Raw genomic sequence first — 9805 nt, forward strand, 5'->3', positions numbered from 1 at the left:
CATATATGGGCTTATTCACAATATTTGTTCAACACAGTTATAGGGGAAAAACAACAGAATTTTAAAACTCAGTACATTCAAAATAAATTCAATCAACCTTCAGTTCACAGAATAATATTCAATCCAGTAATATATGAACTTAAAATCACAAAGTTATATCTTAAAAAAAACAATACAATAGAATACAGAGTTTTTTTATAAACCATTGGAGTCTGAAATGCCTTAGAATATAGCCTTTAGTCTCTTCAAAGTTCCTTGGTTTTTTTTTTTGTTTGTTTGTTTTTAATTATCCATTTAAATGTCTATTGTCTGAAGGTAGAGTAGTAAAGGCTAGGCTATGGGGTTCAAGGGATCCGTCCAGGGCCCCATAGCTGGGAAGCATTGGAGGCCAGATTTTAACTAGAGACCTCCCGTCTCTGGGCCTGGCTTCCAGTTCGCTGGGCCACCCATTTTCCTCCCCAAAGTTAAAGTTGAATCTTTGGGCTGAGTCTGCTTCCAGACAGGCAGGCAAAATCAATGAAATTGCCAGAAGAGTCAAAAATCCTTTAAACAGCCCATTGCTATTAAGTTTCTGTTTGAAAAGATCTGTTTCTTCTCTCTAGTCTTTTCTGTCTTTCCCCTCTCTGATACCCCTGTGGCCAATACCCCAGCCACGTGGAGGCTTAGCCTAAGGGAAAATTGCCCGGTCTCCTTTCCCTCTGGTCTCTCCCCTCCGCCCATGTGGCCAATACTGTTACCAGCTGGTCGCAATGAGTCCTCAGCAATCTGCTCCAAGGATCTGGGTGATGAGCCGGCTGGGTCGGGCTCCTGGGTCTGGGGCACAGAAATAGGCAGGCAGCGGCCTGTGAGAGGCCAGGAGCAGGAGCGGCTGCGGGGGTGGGCAAGGCCGGGACCAGGTACCAGGTGAGGACAATCAGGGCTGCAGGCTGAGGCAGGAAGCGGCGGGGCAGGTCTGGAGCCTGTAGCAGCTTTGCGAGGGTAGAAAACCTTGGCCAGAGAGATATGGCTCAAAAAAAATTTTTTTTTTTCTAGGTACTAGATATTAAAACTGAATTTAAGATCAGAAAAGAAATCAGAAGACTGAAAGTTCTTTTTTCCATTAGGTCGCCAACTGTAAAGATTAAAATTTATGGAATATGGGGAGACTGAGGCAGGTAGAAATTAGTTTCTCTCTGCAAGGAGTATTATATTTTTTAGAGGTTTATTAAAGGTTAAAGATTAAGAATATACAAGTAAGAAACATGTGTCTAGGCCAGAGGCCTAGACAAAATAACCTCACATCATGGAAGAGACGCCTCTGCTCCAAAATGGAAGTTCAAAAGACCCCTCAAAAGCCTTTTCCTCAGTTTAAATCCCTTCTCGATCTCGGCCCAGGTGAGATTACAAGGCATTCTGGGGAAGTGGAGCAAAGGCTCATAGGGATTGTAGTCCTGTATTCGAGTCTATTTTTTACATTAGGGACATTAATTCATTGCTGGTGGAGTTGTGAACTGATCCAACCATTCTGGAGGGCAATTTGGAACTATACCCAAAGGGCGATAAAAGACTGTCTGCCCTTTGATCCAGCCATAGCACTGCTGGGTTTGTACCCCAAAGAGATAATAAGGAAAAAGACTTATACAAGAATATTCATAGCTGCGCTCTTTGTGGTGGCAAACAATTGGAAAATGAGGGGATGCCCTTCAATTGGGGAATGGCTGAACAAATTGTGGTATATGTTGGTGATGGAATACTACTGTGCTAACAGGAATAATAAAGTGGAGAATTCCATGGAGACTGGAACAACCTCCAGGAAGTGATGCAGAGGGAAAGGAGCAGAACAGGAAAACATTGTACACAGAGACTAATACATTGTGGTACAATCAAATGTAATGGACTTCTCCCTTAGTGGCAATGCAGTGATCCTGAACAATCTGCAGGGATCTAAAAAACACTATCCACAAGCAGAAGATAAACTGTGAGAGTAAAAATACCGATGAAAAGCAACTGCTTGACTACAGGGGTGGAGGGGATATGACTGAGGAGAGACTCTAAATGAACACTCTAATGCAAATACCAACAACATGGAAATGGGTTTGAATCAAGAACACATGTGATACCCAGTGGAATTGCGCGTCGGCTGTGGGAGGGGTGGTGGGAATGGGGGAGGGAAGAAAAGAAAATGATCTTTGTTTCCAATGAATAATGTTTGGAAATGACCAAATTAAAAAAAAAAAAACAGAAAAAAATCGTCATTCTCCAATTGATAAATGGGCAAGGGACACAAATAGGCAATTTTCAGTTAAAGAAATCAAAACTATTAATAAGCACATGAAAAAGTGTTCTAAATCTCTTATAATCAGAGAAATGCAAATCAAAGAAAAAAGATTCTGAGGTATCACCTCACACCTAGCAGATTGGCTAACATGACAGCAAAGGAAAGTAATGAATGCTAGAGGGGGTGTGGCAAATTTGGTACATTAATGCTTTACTGGTGGAGTTGTGAATTGATCGATTCTGGAGGACAATTTGCTATTATGTCCAAAGGGTGCTAAAAGACTGTCTGCCCTTTTATCCAGCCATAGCACTGCTGGGTTTGTACCCCAAAGACATAATAAGGAAAAGAGACATATACAAAATATTCATAGCTGCACTGTTTGTGGTGGCAAAAAAATTGGAAAATGAGGGGATGCCCTTCAATTGGGGAATGGCTGAACAAATTGTGGTATATGTTGGTGATGGAATACTATTGTGCTCAAAGGAATAATAAAGTGGAGGAATTCCATGGGGACTGGAACAACCTCCAGGAATTGATGCAGAGTGAAAGGATCAGAACCAAGAAACATACACAGATTCTGATACACTGTGGTACAATTGAATGTAATGGACTCTTCCATTAGTGGCAATGCAATGACCTGGGACAACTTGGAGAAATCTATGAGAAAAACCACTATCCACATCCAAAGGAAACACTGTGGGAATAAAAACACCGAAGAAAAACAACTTCTTGATTACATGGGTCAAAGGGATGTGGTTCGGGACATAGACTCTAAATGAATATCCTAGTGCAAAGAACAACATGGAAATAGGTTCTGATCAAGGATACAAGTAGAAACCAATGAAATTGCCTGTCAGCTGCAAGAAGGGTGGGTAGAGTGGAGGGAGGGAAACAAAGTGATTATTGTAATAAAAAATATATTGGAAAAAAATTGAAATAAGGATGATCTTCTATGGACTCTCTTTGATGAAATAATGTTGGCTTTCTGACCATTGCTTTCTTTTCTGGATATTTGCAAACTATCCATTTAATAAGTTTTAAAAATTTAGCAAGAAAAGGAACCAGACTCTTAATTCCATGGTTTGTAGAACTTTCTCTTCACTTTTGCCTTTTATTAATGCTGAGGCAGTTGTCCCTTAGTTCAAGATCTTTCAAAATTCACTGAGAGTAAAGTAGCTAACATATTCATCATTTCTTTTAATATTTGACACATTGTTTATTTTGGTGTGATGACTTGAACTCACAGCAGAAAGGTAGAACTCTAACTATCTTATGATTTTTCTTTGGTTCATACTCAGTTATATTTATTCTTATTCTTTATAGTTCAAATGCTGTTGTTCTTAGCAAACAAAAATAAAGGAATATTTGAATGTTTTCATCATACTTTCCTTTATTATTATCTAATCCTGTTGAGAAGATATATCATCTCTTATTTCATCTATCAGTCAAGCAATAATTCAGCCAACAAGCATTCATTATGTATCTTCTGTTTAGTGCAACAGAAGGAGTATTGGGGAGAATTGGGATTAGAGTCAAGACAACTTGAATTAAAATCCTACCTCATAACTATTAGTTGACTATGAAGAAGTCATTTAATTTCTCCATTCATGTTAATATCCTCAACTGCAAAATAAAATAATTTGACTCAATGAACTATATGGTAAATTTTAATTTTATATCTATATTCCTATGATTTTAAGAAGCAGTTACTATATTCAGCACTGGGGTTTAGGGGTGGTGATACAAACTAATCAAGTGAATCATTCCAAAGGAAGTCATTGGGGGAGACATCTACACTTTAATTAAGTATATGAAAATAAATTCAAAATACATACATAAAAACTCATTTGTTTGGGGAAGATATTAGCAGGTGTGGGAATGGAGAAAATCGTTCTCTAATTGAACTAAAGGAAAGTTGGTCTTCTAAGAGACAGAAGTGAAGAGGAAGTCTACTTCATGTATATGGGATGATTTTTTTCAAAGGATAAGATGGAGTGTCATATGTAAGAGACAGTAAGAAGGAAGTCAAGTTTGTCTGAACAAAATATTATATGAAGGTGTAATATATAATAACTTTTAAAGTTAGGTTTGAGCTATTTTGAGAAAGATTTTAAATACCAAACCAAAGAGTATATATTTGCCTTCTAGAGATTTCAGGGGAAAATACAGAATATTGGATAGAGTAGCAATATGTTCAGACCTCTGCTTTTGGAAAATAAATTTGGTAGCTTTTAGGATATATTGCAGAGGGGAAACAATGTAATCTTTCAATAGTTATGAGGGTATTTCAATAATGTGAGAGGGATGAAAAAAAAAACCCATAAACTATGATGATGACTAATGGAATAGAATGAAGATGAAAGATTTGAGAAGCACTGTGGAGGTAGAAGGTAGATAGAAGGAGGTAGAAGTGATAGGATTCGGTAGCTGATGGGTGGGAGGAAGAGAAGTCTATGACTGGCACTATTAACCTTTGTGACTAGAAGGATAGTGGCACCATCAATAGAAAAAGGGAATTTTGGAAAAGGGGTAGATTATGGGAAGAAAAATAATAATGTGTTTAGTTTAGCACTTATTGAGTTTGAGATGCTTACTGTATATTCAATTTGAAATATCCAAGAGGCAGATGGTGATATAGGACTAGATATTTTGGAGAAAAAGACCAGAAGACATAGAATGTGTATGTGTACAAAGAATTGTAATACTTTCCAAATAATTGATATTTAAACCTTTGGGAACTCAAAAATGACTTAGAAATCAATACTGTAGAGATATAAGTGATTAGTATTCAGGGTAGTTACTTTTAGAACAAACACTATTAAGAAGTGGGATTTGGATGATTCAGTAAAGGAAACTGGGAAGAAAGTGGTCACAAAGGGAAAAGAATAACCATTTCATAAAACAATTCATAGAAAAGGGATTAACCAAGAAGAGAGGGTAGTGTAAAAATAGACTGGAATCCAGGACTTCAATCCGCAGAAATCCTTGCTCCACTTCCCCAGAATGCCCTCTAATCTCATTGAATTCTCACCTAGGCCGAGAGCGAGATGGGGTATTTAAACGTGGCTGAGAATAGGCACGGCCTTTTCCTGTTTCCACTTGCAAGCAGATGTGGCTTTTTTCATAATGTAGGTGAGGTTGTCTAGGCCCCTGGGCCTAGACACGTGCTTTCTTATGTAAAAAATAGACTCGAATACAGGACTACAATCCCCATGAGCCTTTGCTCCACTTCCCCAGAATGCCTTGTAATCTCACCTGGGCCGAGATCGAGAAGATATTTAAGCAAAGGCTTTTGAAGGGCTCGGGCTTTTTTGGACTTCCGTTTTTGGAGCAGAGGCGTCTCTTCCATGATGTGAGGTTATTTTGTCTAGGCCTCTGGCCTAGGCACATGTTTCTTACTTGTATATTCTTAATCTTTAACCTTTAATAAACCTCTAAAAAATATATATTCCTTGCAGAGAGAAACTAATTTCTACCTGCCTCAGTCTCCCCCTCTCCCCTAAATTTTACTCTTTACAGTTTGGCTAACCACTACGGGAAAAAGAACTTTCAGTCTTCTGATTTCTTTTCTGATCTTAAATTCAGTTTTAATAGCTAGTACCTAGAAAGCGGCCCCGCCGCTTCCTGCCTGCAGCCTGCAGCCCTGATCATCCTCACCTGGTACCTGGTCCCGGCCTTGCCCACCCCCGCAGCCGCTCCTGCTCCTGGCCTCTCACCGGCCAGCTGCCTGCCTATTTCTGTGCCCCAGACCCAGGAGCCCGACCCAGCCGGCTCATCACCCAGATCCTTGGAGCAGATTGCTCAGGACTCATTGCGACCAGCTGGTAACAGTATTGGCCACGTGGGCAGAGGGGAGAGACCAGAGGGAAAGGAGATTTTCCCTTAGGCTAAGCCTCCACGTGGCTGGGGGTATTGGCCACTGCGGGATCAGTGAGGGGAAAGAGAGAAAAGACTAGAGAGAAGAAACAGACTTTTCAAACAGAAACCTAAAAAGCAATGGGCTGTTTAAAAGGATTTTTGACTCTTCTGGCAGTTTCATTGATTTTACCTGCCTGTCTGGGAGCAGACTCAGCCCAAAGATTCAACTTTAACTTTGGGGAGGAAAATGGGTGGCCCAGCGAACTGGAAGCCAGGCCCAGAGACGGGAGGTCTCTAGTTAAAATCTGGCCTCCAATGCTTCCCAGCTATGGGGCCCTGGACGGATCCCTTGAACCCCTTAGCCTAGCCTTTACTACTCTACATAGACATTTAAATGGATAAATAAAAACAAACAAACAAACAAAAAACCCAAGGAACTTTGAAGAGACTAAAGGCTATATTCTAAGGCATTTCAAACTCCAATGGTTTATAAAAAAAAATCTCTGTATTCTATTGCATTGTTTTGTTTAAGGTTTAACTTTGTGATTTTAAGTTCATATATTACTGGATTGAATATTATTCTGTGAACTGAAGGTTGATTGAATTTATTTTGAATGTACTGAGTTTTAAAATTCTGTTGTTTTTCCCCTATAACTGTGTTGAACAAATATTATTGTGAATAAGCCCATATATGAAAAAACAGCTTTTTTCTATTTTGCTGAGGATAGATGGACTTCAGAACTGGTTATAATTGTATTAACAACCTTTGAAAATTTAATGTGCTAAATACCTCAAATGATTTGATTTTAAGGGTTTTTTTAAATATGATTTTGGGAATTTATTTTAACAATCTGGTTATTTTTGCCTGCCCCTACCACGAGGTAAGGCCCATTCTAGTAGCTGAAGTGAAATGTATTTTATAACCCCCAACCTTCCCACATGTGAATGGAAGTTGGGCAGTTAATTTCAGGGCATTTGTACCCTTGGGAAAAGCCTCCAAGAACAAGGAGCACCCCTTTATTTATGCTCTTCAGCTCACTATTTTACTTCTACCAGGATGATATATAGATTTCTTGATTATGTTCTAAACCCAAGATGAGTTTTACTTTGTTTTAAAATATGTTTAAATACCAAGGTTGAAGGATTGCTACGTTTGTAAAAATTGTGACAAATGTCCATCAATTCATAGGTTTTTTTAATGTCATACAGCAACTTATGTGAAATATGAAAGTGTGTTTGTTTGCTATTGTAATTAATTGGGCTATTGAGAATTTTGGGGATTTTGGTAACTACATATTTGTACTACTGTATTTTTAAAGATGAAAAAATTGTTAACCTTGTTCAATTCATTTGCCTTCTACTCACAGTGATCATGGCCAGATACAAAGAGGAAATGGATCTCATTTTTTGGTGAGAAAGCCTTGTATTTTATATTTTCTTAACTGACACAGAGTGTCAATGGTTATAAGCTATATTTTTGAATTTTTTAAAGCTCTTTTTTTATTATATTTTTCTTGCATGTGCAATATACTTTTTCAGTTTTTTTATTATTTTTTCTTTCCTTTTTATATTTGAAGCACATGTCACCAGTATTAAGATTTTCTTTAACCTTTTGATTTTCAGTGCTACAAGTTTAAGATACATTTTCTAATGCATGCCCTAAAAAGCTTGTGACTATGAAAATGATGCCACTAATTATTTAAATAAATTATGGGACTTTGCTTAATGATTCTGTCTGATTCCAGGACAAGATATACACAAAAGAGCCACTGCATAGTGCCAATAGAGCATAAGGTCAAAGAGACCAACCAATCCTGGTGAAATTGATTTCACTTTGAGCCCAGACAAAGAGGGCTTGAACGTGTTTGGGGTTCAAGGTTGCGGCTGTTTAACATGTGTTAAAAGCAGGTCTTCCTTGTTCCACATTCTACCAAGTACCTCAAACTTGGCTCCCGGAACCTTGGCTTATATACTCTGGTCCCCTTTTCTGCCTCATAGTGTGGTACCTTTCTGTAGTCCTGGCACTGACTGGGTAAATGCATCATTACTGAGATCATTTTGATTGGGCCCTGATTGAAGGACCTGTTATAGATTTATTTTTCTTCTACTTGGAATTTTTACACATAAGACTTTGATAGTCTATATTTTCATCCAGAAATTTTTCTTTTCTTTTGGATTTTTCTGATGTCTTTTAATATCTCTCGCCAATTGATTCATATACCTCATACCTCAGCCATGCATCCCTAACTGATTCTGAATCTTTCAATCAGCCACAACACGGGGGAATGTAAAAAATATCATTATTTAAATTGCAAAGTTTAAATTCTTTTTGAGAAGAATTTTAGGTAAAGAAGATGCTACTTCCCTGAATTCAGAAACTGAACTGTTGGAGAAGCCACAATGAAGAAGCCTCCAGACCACAAGTTGCACAAAATTGAACTTTGGGTGTGGTTGATTGAACATTTATTTGTATGTATACTTTTATGCCAAAGGGGACTGCCCCCTAACGGCTTTTTGTCAATGTGTTCAGAAATTATTGGTTTTATTCTTTTTTCTCTTATCCTCACACTATTGTAATCTTTTAAGTTTATTATGTTTTTATGATCCTTTTGGGGAAAAATTAATTTTTCCACAAATGATCACACGGGGGGATGTAAAAAATAGACTCGAATACAGGACTACAATCCCCATGAGCCTTTGCTCCACTTCCCCAGAATGCCTTGTAATCTCACCTGGGCCGAGATTGAGAAGATATTTAAGCAAAGGCTTTTGAAGGGCTCGGGCTTTTTTGGACTTCCGTTTTTGGAGCAGAGGCGTCTCTTCCATGATGTGAGGTTATTTTGTCTAGGCCTCTGGCCTAGGCACATGTTTCTTACTTGTATATTCTTAATCTTTAACCTTTAATAAACCTCTAAAAAATATATATTCCTTGCAGAGAGAAACTAATTTCTACCTGCCTCAGTCTCCCCCTCTCCCCTAAATTTTATTCATTACACTTATCCTGTGTTTTCTTTAATTCTTAATCTTCAATAAACCTCATAAAAATATAATACTCCTTGCAGAGAGAGAAACTAATTTCTATCTTGCCTCAGTCTCCCCTACATTTTAATCTTTACAGTAGCCAATATAGCTAAATGCTATGGGAAAAATCAGGGATGATGATTATTAAGAAAATGGCATAAGATTTTTCAGTTATGAGATCCTTGGTAATTTTGTACTGAGAATTTTCATTTGAATGATAAAGTTGAACACCAAATTGGATAGGACTGAAAAGTGAGAGCAAAGGAAATAAATAAAATAAGAGCAGATAATTTTTTGCCATGAAGGAAAAAGAGGAGATATATGACAGCATGACAGAAAGATGTGGTCAAATGATTCTCCATTTTTTCCCAATAACCTAAAATAAGAATGCAAAGAAGCACCCCTCCCCCAATCTACCCCTACTTAACATTCATCACAGGTCCCAGGTTATTTTTATGCTATCATTTTTCTGATTCTATTCTTACAAAATCAAGTAGGGTTTTAAAAAATCCTCTCTGTTCCTTTTTTTGTCTTTTGACTTTTAAAAGTTCTCTTGGTCATTAAACTCAACATGTATATACACACTACTTAATATTGTCTACCAGAGTAATATTAGTAATTACTGTGTCTGAATTTCAATTTTGAATATTAAGAATTTCCAATTTCCTT

The sequence above is a fragment of the Monodelphis domestica genome, chromosome 4, assembly GCF_027887165.1.
Source record: "Monodelphis domestica isolate mMonDom1 chromosome 4, mMonDom1.pri, whole genome shotgun sequence".
NCBI lineage: Eukaryota > Metazoa > Chordata > Mammalia > Didelphimorphia > Didelphidae > Monodelphis > Monodelphis domestica.